Source organism: Cydia pomonella, chromosome 3, assembly GCF_033807575.1.
Source record: "Cydia pomonella isolate Wapato2018A chromosome 3, ilCydPomo1, whole genome shotgun sequence".
Lineage (NCBI taxonomy): Eukaryota > Metazoa > Arthropoda > Insecta > Lepidoptera > Tortricidae > Cydia > Cydia pomonella.
In genome coordinates, this window is record NC_084705.1 from 10,228,004 (window position 1) to 10,242,927 (window position 14,924).

At 35.2% G+C, this 14,924-nt stretch overlaps 2 protein-coding genes across 5 annotated transcripts in view; one reads left to right on the forward strand and one right to left on the reverse strand.

Moving 5' to 3' along the window:
* The window catches only part of LOC133516029 (uncharacterized), a 75,487-nt gene extending 68,675 nt beyond the window's left edge, over positions 1 to 6,812 (reverse strand). Inside the window, exon 1 of the mRNA XM_061848709.1 lies at positions 6,106 to 6,812. The gene's annotated coding sequence lies outside the window, so the exon portion shown is untranslated. The remainder of the gene's footprint in view (positions 1 to 6,105) is intronic.
* The window catches only part of LOC133516030 (autophagy-related protein 16-1), a 250,562-nt gene that overhangs the window by 107,186 nt on the left and 128,452 nt on the right, over positions 1 to 14,924 (forward strand). The window lies entirely within an intron of this gene.

A 14,924-nucleotide genomic window follows, 5' to 3' on the forward strand; every position in this document is an offset into this window, starting at 1 on the left:
GCGCAGATCTCGATCGCGATCAATAACTCGTACTCGTATTGTGTTCGTTGACGCTCTAGCAGGTTGCATAATGCTAGCCGTGGGAGCGACGCGGTGCGGTGCCGTTAGGCGACGCACGCCACCAGTACCGTTCCATTAGTGATTTTATTAGAATTCGCGTGTATCGCCTGTAATCAATTTGAGCACGTTGCGAGCGTTGTAACTCGCTCCACTTGCAACGCATTACCAGGCATAAAACGCTTTACAGGCACGTTCTTCCAAGCTCACATCTCACATCCCATCATCCATTCCACCTTACAGGCTGGCTCTAGTTTTGTCTTTTTTTTCTACTTATCTCAAATAGGAGTAAACCATGAACTTCACTAAAGTGATATCAGCCAACCAACTAGTCATTCATTTAAACGAATGGCACCTTACTTCCAGCAATTAGACACCACAACCAGTTTTTCTTTTATGGAATATACAACCACAAATTTTGTTGTCTATTTCTTTATGTTAATCGGTATTAATTACAAAATGATGCAAACATTTAAGTCTATATTAAATAAAATGCAAAGTTTAAACTAGGTCTCTACTCTTTTATAATTATATGTTTCTTGAATCATTGTCATCATTGAGAAAAAACCCTATTAAAGCCAACGAAAGCTATCTTGATTGTGGGTGTTCCACATCACATCATTCTATACTGTCCGACAGTCCAGTTAGTATTACAATTAGAAGCCTTAAAAGGAAAGCAAAATTTGGTGTATTTTTTTAACCAAAACGATTACCTTACATAGTCCTCAAAGTTAACGAATCATCAATTTATTTAAATACGTAACGACATGCGTCCTTAAGTAGACAAGCCCATATTTCTAATGTCCCTCGGTATAAATACACATAATTGTAGTTAAAACCCCGCTTGTTTGAAGAACGATGGCTCGTGGAATCATAAACAAGTTTCCAAACACAGATTTGTAGACTGTCATATATGTTGTTTATAAGGTAATTCGTATTCGTTTGTCCCAGATGAGTCATCTGTGTCTGCCCACTCCGTCTCCAAAATCTTACCGATATTCCATGCCCAGACAACTATGTAGGTAGGTACTACTCAGATTTATGACTGGTATCATAACGCTACTAGCGAATTTTGTTAATTTGGAATACTGTTATAAAACCAGTTCAATTCATTTGTAAAAAAAAAATTCGAACTCAAGTTGATTATAATATTCAAATTAAATCTTGAATATATGGAAGCGTTTTGTTGTATATAACAAGTGCCATTTTATTATTAAAAAAAAACTAGTTTGCAGTAACGGTCTGTTAACCCCATTTTTAGGAATTATTCAAATAATTGCTATGATCAGTGGGTTTATGATTACTAATTTCTGGTATAATAAATAACAATCTAAAAAGCCATTTCATATTTGAATGAAGTTGTCACAGCTTGCGTATCTTTAAGGACAGTGAAACAATTTATTTGAAAAGTATCTCGCGCACCGCGTTTACCTAGGTCGTTCACCCACAGCGACGTAATTAAAATCCTTCATGGAAAGCACGCCTGATGGAATCCGTCCTGACCCCGCGCTCGACCGCACAGTACCGCCCTTTAAACGTTACTTTATAAATAGGATCACCGTGCCACAGCCCCGATCATCTTCATCTAAAAGCTACGACCGGCTTCAAATATTTTATATTATGTATAGAAACAGCAAATTAAATGTTTAAGCTGCCGTTGTATATAAAAATACTGTTAATATTCTCAGCTCAAGCGTTAAATATGGCATAAGACTTCACATCATTAAGCAATCAAAATTGCCCTACTTCTGTAGGTCATGACAAATTTATCTTCCAATAATTTCACCATAAGCAACCCACTCGTCAATAAGTCACCATAGGTTTTCAATTACTGCTCGCGCGCACAGATTACGCACATTTCTCAGCTTACCGTCGGTACGCCGGTACAACCATAAATTCCCCTACATTGACATCTTTAACCTCGCCGAGTCCCTGTTTAAGAAATAGCACCCGCAATCACTCAGCCAATCGAAGTGAATTATGAACGGATACTGTGCGTGCCTCCACTATTGTGCTGTTTAATAATTGCGATAATTTGTTATTTATTAATGCTGAAATTCAACGTTATGTTATGAAACCCGCTAGACTTCTAATAATTATTATATATCCCAGTAAAAGATTATATTTACATTTTATTTACAAAACAAATTTATGGTTAAATTAGTTATAAAAAATACGCATAAACATTTTATATTACTTACCTATTAGTTACAGTGTCTTGGACGTTATGATAAATTCGTTCAGAGTACTGTTAACAAGGTGGAAGTAACATCGGAAAGCCGAGGCGAGTCAATCGAGTCACCGCTAATCAATTATCCTCCAGCTAATCGAGAATCGGAACGCGCCGCAAGCCCGGTAGTTCCCATAAGGGTTACATGTGGCTGTTGATGTCATCACATTCAAAGATGCAAATTAATTCATACATTTTCATTTGCTTGTTAAACACAATATTATTTTGCTACTTTTATTTAAATACTATTATTATTATTATCGTATGGCTTTATCCTCGTTATAAGCATTTTACATTATAGTTTTTATATTATAAATCTATATCTAAGTTTAATAGCCAATCCCTGGCACCCGCTGTAAGCTCATAGAGTTCTTCAACTCTTCCAGCATACCGTCTCCGAGGACACTCTTCTACTATATGCGCAATTTAAATACTGGTGTGTTACTTAATCATTTATGTTTTTCTTAAATATCGTTTATAAAAATAGCAGTGATTCCTAATCTAGCTACAATTGTTAATTATAATAAAAAAGACGTTCCAAATATTATTACTAAGAAGTTCAGATTGATAAGGCTTATCATAAATAATATAACATATCATTATTAGCTCTATATTATTACTGAGGCTTGCCAGCGATAAAATAAAGTATGTCAGTCAACCATGGACGAAATCCATTACAACTACACAAAAACACATTTTAAAATTAACATAACAGTTGGTCCTTCTATATGGTTACTACCACTATTTTTGATTTTGACTAGAATCAATTGACCGTAAAGGTAATCAGTAATTCGGAACACCGCCTTGTGCCCGATAGGTGGCGTGTCATCGCGTGCCGCGCTGTCACGACACCACCTTTTCTCACGTGATCTTCTTAATTATAATCTGCGACGCATTGGGGTCAAACAACACTGGTTGTTTGTTTTTTTTTTTTAATTTTTGCTACATTATAATGAAGAGGAAATAGACGTAAAAAACTAGTCTATTCTATTCGGATCTTAAAATAATGAAAACTGTGACAGTCCAATCAATCAATGATAACATTTTATTAATACTGAATTTTGTATCTCTGGTTGAATGACTAAGGCGCGTTGATATTGTTAGCATTATTCTAGGATCCAGACAAAATATACTATAAATAGACAAGCGTATAAAAAACCATTAACGTCACATTAATCGCACAGAGATTATACAACAAACTCTTGCCATTGAATTTATGTTTTATATTTATTTTACCTTAAAAATCTTGGAGGAGTTAACAATTGGAGACGCCTTGTTGTACAAAACAGTGTGTCAATTTTTGCGGGGGAGGGGCACGTCAAATGTATGTTACGTACAATACATGTCATTTAAACGTCAATTCATACAATATGTATGACTATTGGGCCAGAGGTTTTCGACATAAGGATAAGCTCTTAAAGGCGACTCCGACTGTTAAATCCTCCAAGTTAAAAATCTTTTAAAGAATGATGTGACGTGAATGAACTCAATGAAGCGACCTGCGAAACCGCAATGGGGTCTTGCGGAACCCGCATCTTGAGCGCCTTGAAACCAGTAGTTGGCTCATTCGTTAAATTCGCGCTTTATTATATTTTGACCACTAAACCTTGTTCTCCGAGTTTTATTCGCTATTTTATTTTATTTGTGTGCTATCAACTTATCGTGTGATTTCATTGTCTTCTAGCACGATGGCGCCAATCGTCTAATCGTTAAGTTCTTCAAATTACTTACCTACTTGCATAGAAGTTTTTTATTTCAGCCATAAATGCTACTGCCTTGTTCAAACTGGTCTGTTTGGATTCAAGTTCCTAATTGCCATCCCGTACTCTTTCTTGTTCTATTAATTGTTACTCGTAAGTATGAAATAATTTCAGTGCATTGTCGCAAGAAATACCACAGCCGTATAATTTGCAAGTATAGATCTACTAAGTATTTATATTATCACTTCGTAAACGGTTAACGCTACTCCGTTGATAAATCACTGCTAGTCCTCTCCTCTGCGATTCCCACAGAATCCTCACTGACAGAGCCCAACATCTCAATAAGCGTAAATATACTTTTCTTCAATATTTCAGTTAATTGACCATTAAGGCGGTTGTTGTGCGATACCATTATAGTACTAGTGCTGACCCTCGGCCCTGATCGTGCTCCGAAGATCGTTCGTTATACTTTTGCGCCGCTACCAATTGTTCCAAGCGAAATTGTAGCCTACAAACCCTGAGCTAAGGCTCCCCAGAAATGTACCTTAATTGTGTATTGTCATGAGAAAATCACAAACGAATAAATAATCCGGCTTTATTTTTGTTGCTGGTTAAAATTATTTATAGATTTTATTTCCAGATGATTTCAAATGAATATCTTTGTCTTTTGATTAATATTTTAAATTATGGTAATATTATGTATTGTGGTTTACTTATTTTTAGTAAGACGTAAAGAGAAAAGACCATTTTAAGTAGTACACATCCATCATTCCATGAAAGTTCCGACTAACTTTAAATCTTAGTTCACTGAACAAAAAAATTAAAAACTATATACCTACTTTTATATGACTTCAACTACATTATATGACCTTCCTGTGTGTGACAAACCGTGAACCGTGTATGTTTCTAATTAATCAACGTTATAATACTTATAACAGTGTATGTCGCAAATTGGCTTTTCCATTGATCCTTACTTATTAGTACCAGTAGGTTTCTCAGGATATACCTACATAAAACAGCCAATTCATATAAATGTTTTTATATTTTTTATAAACCACTAATAATTTAGAAAGAATGCACCATTAGGAAATAATGCAGCCAATTCAAACGTTTTTTGATATTACATCATTAAATAATAAAATTCCTTTCGTTTAACAATCCATTAATTTTCTTAAAAATGTTATAATATACATTTGTGGAATCTAATCCGCAGTCCGCAAGTGCGCGTGTGATGCGATCCCGTTGATGTCTTTTGTTGCCGCGTAGCGCTCAATCTACTTGCTACAAGTTTTGCTGCTCCATTCATGAATATAATTCATACATTAATTCATTAATGTTTGTCTAAATAAGATTCCCAACCAATATTTTTTTATCGTTACAAATTTAAAAGACATAAAATTTTCCCATAGTAATAAATAAGCGCTAAATATAGCACACTGCCAATGTTTGCAGTATGCGCAACCGAGCTTATCGCTACATGATTGAAGACGAGCGCTGCAAAAACTTCCCTGAGCCAACCCTAACGGTATCGAACCGTCGTTTATACATTTTTATGTCATAATTGATTTTTATATGTAATTATCTCTGTTAAATTATTATGTTATTCAACAGTTAAGAGCATTTAACTAAAACGTTTTGAATATATTTTCATTTTTGTGACACCTAAAATTGTTCTTGGTATCATATCAGACGAAAGTATTTTTTTTTATAAAACTTTGACTTACAATAGGTACAGTTATATTATATGCATTATTAATTTGGTTTCATGATTTTAATACTTTAATATAATTTAACAAGATTGTTGTATCCAACATATCCGTGAAGAAGTTAACAGCTCTTTCCTTATCTTTAATATTGTAACTAACTCTCGCCTTCATGCGTGTAGCTTCTAGAGCTTGAAATCGCTCGATCCTTCCAGCTTTCACTCCGTACGAGATAAGACTAATTATCACAAGACTTAAGTACTAATGTCCTTGGCCGCGGCAATAGCCGGCCATAAAATATTTATAGACCAGTTTGTTGACCAGGACGCGCCAGTATGTCCTCAAGTTGCCGCAATCTTTTGAAAAATCTCATTTAAATACTCAAAAAATGTAATTTCAAAGTTTCAGTACGTACCGAAATGCACCGAAAGAATACGTCAGATGGGTCACGAGAGAGTTCAAACAAAACACCCGGTTCATGAACTTTGTCACTGGTTGTGTATCACAGCGTTCGTTCACAGTCCTAACACGAGGGAGACGGGCTCGTGTCGCGGCCAGTCTCGGCGAGACACTGAACTTGCTTCAGCGCGCCTCAACGGTTATAACATAACACGTCTGACGTAACCTTAACCTTGCAAGAAGAAGAGGAACAGAGCGCCGAAGGACGGAGAGAGAGGGGTATAGGGGCGAGAGAAAGGGAGAGATGGCTGGACGGCGGACGGCGCTCGCGACGCGCAAAGCCTATTCGCGGCGCTCGCGGCCCTCGCGGCCACCGCGCGCCGATACTCCTAGCCTTTACTTAAGGGATGAACTTAGGTGTATTTAATTATGCGATATGACATCAGTGATTCCGGTCTAGCTGTTGACAACAATATAATGTTTTACATAATTTTTGAAATTTTTCATGACATTTTTTACGACTTTCTTTTTTCATATTTGTAGCGTCCTCTCTAAATTGTCACTTTATTTTAACAAATGTATTATAAGTAACGCTGCAGCCCTTTTTTATTCTTACATGCCTATCGCTTGCCATTTCGTCACATCAGGAAATCATTTCTTTCCATATCGTGTTCTACGCAATCTACCTCTTTCGTGGTCTGCCTCTTTAAATATTTCGATCTATACATGTGATGTGATTTATCAGTTTTATAATTTTGTCCCTTGAACTCTGAACTGTTGCCATTTCAATCACCCTATGCTACTTAATACGATTTTTCATATCAATATCGCCGTAACGCTGTAAAAGGGCCAGTTACACCAACCTCAATTTACTTAAGGAAGCCAGACTAGGTCTCGTACTTATTCGCACATATACGAGTATAGGCGCGAGTGAGACGCACGGGCGAATGATAACAAAATGACATCAACATCAAAATATACGTTCGAATTTGCCTCCTGACCATTGGCAATCAGCAGTGAATTATGAAATCCCCCATAAAACAATAATTAACCTTTCATAATGTGTAATGGTGGTATAAAATAGTGGGTTAAAACTGCATGGAACAGAAATAATCGTTCTCGAAAAAAAGCATAAAGATGAAAAATGCGGTCAGTATCCATATCATAGACAGACAAAAGGTTAACGTACGGATAAAACGAACGAATAAAATGCACGAGATGATAGTCTCGTATCATTTTTTAAACTAAATGTGCCGCTTCCTTAGATCAAATACTTACGTATAGTAAATACCCCGTTTTTTGTTTTAGCCATAATGTAAATGACCCTGTTAGCTTGAAGTCGTATAAAATGTATCAGAGCCATAAACTCTTAACTAAAACCAAGAAATATTATTATGTAGTTTGTTTTTTAATAAAGTCGTCTCGTAAGAAATAACAGCTTTTATTGTGTTAAAAGAATAAACTATACGAGTGATCATTCGCTATCGCCCGACGCGGGCGGCGCTCTCACTAAGGCACCGACCGCGCCCTGCGACCTACCGACACTCAAAGCTGCTAATTAATATGTTTCTATTGTTCATCACCAACTTCACACATTAAGATACTAAAACTCCCATTACCGATTAATTAGGTTATTAACAAGTCAACCTCTTTTAAACACAATACCTACACAACATAAACTATGCAGGCAATGGCATTCTCACTTCGCAAAAACGACAGTAGACATCGTTAACGTCTCTTATTTATGTTGAATCTCATTTAAACAATTTGTGCCCATTCGGCACAACATTTATATGTCTAGTACCTATAACTTTACTTTTAATGTTAAGGCATTTCACTTTCATACGAGACAATTGAACCGTCGGCATTTTATCTTACCGGAGCTTTGGCTAGTTTGGTTACAAAGAAACGACTGTGTCTTTACTTTCACAAGCCAAAAGGATCCTATTACTAAAATAACATTTAACCGATTACACAGCCAAATCGGTGTATGTACCCTTTGTAATATTTTGCTGATTAATTAACAAACCAATTTTCTCAGCAATAGTAACAATTAAGTAAGAGCTTAAATTAAAATTAAAGCCATCAATTGATAATGTATATTTTTCCCACGATATACCTAACGATAGTACAAATGAGTACAAAAAAAAAAACACTGCACAAAAACCAACAAGATCAGTTACAAACTTTCATTTGCCCAGAGATGTGTTGATGGATGGCTAAATTGGCCTTTACCGTGTCGTGACGTAGACGCATTCATTGTCGTAATGAAGCTACCTCATTAGTGTAATTATGAATGATCTTCACCGTCAATTGATTGCATCGTACAGAAATGTTCCCAAGATCATCCAACAAGATTTTTATGTTTCCCATCGTACGTATGTGCTTATTATGTCACGGCATTAGAAGCTCTTTATGATCTTCGCAACCAACCGCAATTACAACTATTGTAAAGGTAAGGAGTCTCACCTACCCGTTAAGCGGAACCTCAGTCAGGAGTTAGTAGTAAGAGGATATGAAGATATCAACAGCGGCTACTCGTGTGTGGGATTGCTGTATCTTGATAGCCCAGGCGTCCATACAACCGCCTACTCGGTTAACCCTTGTTATGAACCGCTTGGCCAGTACTGATGTTTGTCAAAATGAATAATGAAAGTAGTTTACAAAAGATTAATTTCAAAAGATTTAAAATGAGTTCATTAAACCAGTTTTTTCAGCCTTTATCTTTTGTGGTTTTTTATACAGGTTAGCCAAGTGTTAGTTCTTATATTTTCCATACCAATTAAATATATAATTATTTTATCACATTAAGTAGCCGGGTAATGTTATTTTATGCATTTAATCCTCTTATACACATCTGTTTCACACGAAAAAATAAACCTTGATTCCTTAATAAAGATTATCATCATCGTCATCTCCAACCCGCTTCCGGCCACAGCGACTGTTTTCTACCGCTGAGAGTGTCGCTATACGATATACCTATAAAAAGTATTCAGTCAGCATCATTCATTAGTAAGTATCTGCCACCACTATTTCACAAATACATTCAGATATATCTCTACAGCCGGCCTAGCCAAGGTGACAATCGCTATCGCTTCGACAACGAAACGCTTTGTGTCTCTTTATCACTCGTCCATATTAGTGCGACAGTGACAGTTGCGTTTCGATCGCTACGGAGCGTAAGCGATTTGCACGTTGGCTACGCGGCCTGTTCACGTTAAAAAGAATCTACCACACATTAATTGTTCTACGTATAGAGACTTACTTCTCTTCTTAAGACTTGCCGGCTAAATTGGCCTTTACCGTGTCGTTTTCGGAACTTATGTACGAAATATCATTTGATATTTACCAGTCGCTGTTTGGTGAAGGAAAACATCCTGAGGAAACCGGAACCTAGTTTACCCTCTGGGTTGGAAGGTCAGATGGCAATCGCTTTCGTAATAACTAGTGCCTACCAGTGGCGGATCGTTCAAAGAACTCGATTCCCACCGGCTTGTCTAATTTCAGCCCGTTGAGTACTTTCACGATCGGTTCATGGAGAAAAGGAAAGCAAAATTAGCTCCGAGTTCCCCACGAATATTTGTGACGCGCCGCCGCTGGTGCCTACGCCAAATCTTGGGATTAGTTGTCAAGCGGACCCCAGGCTCCCATGAGCCGTGGCAAAATGCCGGGACAACGCGAGGATGAAGAGTAATAATTACTCGACTTACGGGCCTTATCTAGTTTTAGATATTAGATCTGTTTCCAATATGATACTGATATGATACTTATCTAATGAATAAAACTATAATTGGCCTGCTACTGGCTTTTACCGCTTTATTGAATGAGTGTTCACACCTTGCCGTCATTAATTGGCCGGCACGTTGACAAGCTTCCGTTTGGTACTTAACACCTTAATATGCGCATTCTTATGTAATTTAACGAGCATCTTTAGCTCTTGAAAGGTACTTAATTGTAGTTAATAGGGACTCGCAATAATTTTAATATTGCCTCTAAAAATACAGTAACGTATACAGTATATGACACACTCACAGTTCGTCTATCATCAATAAGCTCAGGTGCTTCTAGCAAACATAGTAACGCATAAGTAACTTTGTAATAGTTAATTATTTATGTTTGAATAACAAAGTTATTTATATAAAAAAAAAACTAAATTTCAACTAAAACGTAATTTTAGTAATTTATTTTAGATGTATTTAGTATTTTTTTACAATATATTTCACCATGAATATTAGGAATATTAGCGTAGTGATTGTGTTTTAATAACATTAGATATTTTAAAGACAGGACACAGAAAAATATACGAGTAGCCTTTCCTCTGCATCTATGATATGAATCAGCGATAAATAAATGCCAGAATAGAAGTCATGCACCCCACTATGTATAACAACTAAATCAGTAAAGCATTTTGAATTATATTTATATTCGTAATGCCGGCGTTAGAAATCATCGCCCAGGAGTTGCCATTATTTATAGGCCACACCCACTTGCATTGCTTTATGCTTTAGGTACTACTCTTTATACGTACGTTGGAATCATTTTCTTTTTCTTCGCCGCTAAGCGCTGTTTTTCCTGGTGACGTCTCTTTTCACACGCTCGAGTCCAATTATAGCTAGTCCGTCTTGGAATATTAATCATGATGTGAACAATTTTTTCCACACTTTCAATGAACCAGGGAAATATCTTCCTGGGTCGGATAATGGGTTTACAAATCATCGTTTCAAGGTACTGGACTAATAATACCACTTTTTATAAAAATCTTGGTGGTCTGCCACGCAACACTTTCAAGACATATATTACTTTGTACATAAAAAAAATGGTCACTAAAATAAAGTGCATCTCATATAATCTGCAGCCTAATTTCTACATACACAATGAAACAAGGCTACATTTTTAATAGATTTAAATAAAAAATATTACAGAAAAATTGATGTTTAGTGACATCGTTGTTATACTTATGAACGTATGATATATGGTATAAACTTAAGTACCATAGAAATTGAAAATAATTTAAATAAACCAATTTACCTTAATTACTTCGCAGTATCGCACTTTTTCAGGACCCTAATTGTCCTTATCGACAACTTATATACCTACGTAAATATTTTATTATCATCATTTTTTAGTTAAAATATATGTTGATTATTTGTAAATATTTGTTGATTGATTTCAGTGAAAACAACCTTCGTAAGAAGAAAAGGTTTACATTATTTGGAATTTCTATTGAATTCCACTTTACATGCATGAAGTCGGTGTAAGTTAAGAAGTAAATTTTGACAGTTATGAATTGACCCTTATATATGTGAAAGGTCGCAAATATAAGGGTCAATTCATAATTGTCAAAATTTACTTCTTAACTTACACCGACTATATGTCTTCATATATTATTTTTAATTGCATAAAGGCACATAAACATAATGCATTTTATAAAACATTTTAGTCGAGTGTATAAATGAAGCCTAAAATATTATTTTATTTAGGGTTCCGTAATCAACTAGGAACCCTTATAGTTTCGCCATGTCCGTTAAAAAAATCGTAGGAGTAGAGCTTAAGAAAGACATTAAATGAAAACTATAGCGGACATTATCAGTTTAGCTATTTTTGAGTTATCGCTAAAAGTCTCCCCTTCATAGTAAAAAGACGTACATCCACAGTTAAACGTTATTACGACATTAAATGGGTCGTTAATGTGATTTGTGTGATATAAACTCAAATTTAAGATAAAAATATCTTATTTTACTCATTATATTTTTATTTCATATTTAATTTCTCTAAAACAGTTTCATTGGCTGTATGAGTAATGCCGTTGACTATTGGCAGTCTTAGAACGAAAGAGTAAAAAAATCAAAAGTAAGAGGCAATCCCGCAATTTTTTTAATCATATTATTTTATTGCACTCATGAACAATGCATTATGTCTAGATATTATTGCTATACATTACATTTTCATGCTTTAATGAACAAAATCATTTTAAAATTACTGCAGTTTGCTAAAATATGTTTTTTCATCTTTCGCTATGGGATATTTATCTTTAGACATGCAAAGTGTCCGATTGCAAGTCAGCCCAAAGGAAAAATCATGGCCGTCGTCTATTACTTTAATTAGGTACTTATTATCCAAATTTGCCTATTCACTCGGGTGAAAGGTACCATTCATACCTTGGTTAACAATCTTGGGTAACTACGGAACCCTACACTGAGCCTAGCCCGACATGCTCTTGGCCGGTTATTTTTTAAAATTTTACTAAACCGTAAACTCTACACTTTGACATATGAGAATGTTTAGCCTGAAAAATGTACTTTACGAAACATTTCTGAAAAACACAAGTCATGAACATTTAGTCAAACACTTACCAAAACATTAAGTCATGGAACTTCAAACATGTTGGTGTTGTTGGTCTCGCTTACGGTCAAGATAAATTAAGATTTGATAACAAAATGTAGATTTTATCGACCGTAAAGCAATCAAATCTAATTAATATTATAAGATCTAAACTATGTAAGGTTTTTATCAATTGCTCTACTCCTTTGTTCCTTTAAGTATCCCTACTAATATTGTAATGATGAAATGGTTTATGGTTTCGTTTATATTTTTTTTACAATTAGTAGATGTGAATGTGACCTATATTTTCATGGAAAATGGAAATGTATTTTTTACATTACTCGTGAGAACCCCTACAACTGATGTGAAAATAATTTTCCCGCAGTCCGTCAGCTCAGTAGTAGTCAGTAGCCGTGAAAAACTCCGAATAGACTCCGGTAACTAATAAACTGTGTAACATTGTTTGGCGTTTAGCATCGCCCGTCGGAGGCTATTTTATTCTGCCGGCTAATTTATTTAAGGTTGTGATTAGGAGTAGTTAAGTATGAAATAATTTTCCCGTAAACCCATCGGATGCCTACCTGCGTTCATTGCATCTACCTAATTGCTTTGTAATTATCTGCTATTGAAAGGCGTATGCAATATGCCGCGCAGAAGAGTCTACGAAAATGTATAGACAATGTCAACCATAAGTACCTACCTACTGGATTTTGATATCACGGAAAGTATTTTTACATAATTTAATGTATATTAACCATAGCTATCCAAATCAAACATAGGGGGTTTGATTTTTTCGAAAATCTTTCTTAAATTAGGAGCGAAAAATTATTTCTTTTTAAAATTAGGAGCGAAATACAGATTTCATATAAATATTGAAATGCTTTATTAATTAAAAAATTGAAAAAAGTTAAACGTAAGGCATAACGTGGTTATATCAACCAACAACAAATTGTGTCAACATATTTTCAATAATGTTAATATCCAGATAGGTAAATGAGGACTTCGTTTGCATGAAAAGACGATTTTGTGCGGGTCCTCCACTTTCGTCTTAACTGGACTTAAAATTAAATTAAACAAGTAAAACTAGTTTTTATTTTTTATACCCAATCACGGTTTTTTTGTACGTGTATACGTAGCACCTATTACTCCTTGAAACATACAGATAGTCTATATCACCCGAGTTATAAAAAGAAGAATCGATTGACACATTGATTATGTAGTTCGCTATACTTCAAGGCCCTTTTAGCGTGCACCCTAACATCACACACCTCTATAAGCCAATGGACCCCGAGGTAATTAAAATCGCAAGGAATCTGTGGTGGCGTCTGCCATTTCAACGCAAAGGCGAAATCAATTAAAATTCTCGCAAACGGAAATTTGCACGGCGGCCAAAGTAATGTCACTCAAGCCAACATTTGCATTCCCACAGTAAAATTTAAGATTCGCGTTAAAACCGTGACGTTAAGTAAGTACGTATCCCGTTCATTTTGAAATAAATTACAGGATATAACGGAATATTGTAACATAATTTTGATAGGGGTGGTCATGGATCCTTTCAATACCTATACATGTCCAGATGAAGCAATTTTGATCTGGTCAGTTTTTCATGTGGTTCTCGATAAATCAGACTAGTTTCTAACTTGAACACGCCTTGACGTAACCGATGTATTTTATAAGCCAATCCAACTTTTTATCGACGCGTTCAATATAGTACTTACATCATAAAATGATGGAATAATACTTCTTTTAACGCTGCTCGTACTTATGTAGTTATTACAAAATATCGTTTAGAGCACTTACGCAGTAAAATCTAAAGTCGTTCACATTCTTTTAAAGTAATCTACGAAGTAAATTTATTTCGCTTAGTTTTATTATAAAATAAGACGATGAAGCTTGATTTGCTGTTGGTTAACTTAATAAAAAAGTTATGATTATTAACCTGTTTTTAAATATAAAAAAAACCGTTACGTTGACTGACAAATAATAGTTTAACAGTCCACTGTTGAGATTTACAGATCTTATTATTAATGTCAAACAATATATTTTTAGATGCTGACTTGATTTTTTATTGACGCTTAAATGTCGATATATTTACAGGGTTATCTATACCTTCCTATTGGGTTTTTCTATTGAGCGGAGAGGCTTCCGAGCCAGGAGCCCGACCCGGGGTGTATAGCCTGCAATTAGGAAGAGCGTAGTGAATTGACTAAACTTGCTAGACATGATTTTAACAAGAGTTTGCGTCGTGCCTACTTTCTAACTTTTACAAGATTCAGTTGTATTATTAAGAAATGTAAGACACAATATTATTGGCTTTTGAATCTTTAGATGATGTATTCGAAATTAAAAAAATAGATACCTATTTAGTGTAAATGTAAATACTTTTTAGTTCATACGAGAACAAAACTCGTTTTAAAGCCAATTTTCACGGCACCATTGTCTCTTCTTGACAGCAGTTTTGAATACAAATAGTTGAATGTCGAAAGTCGGATATGCTGAATAAGACATCGTCAT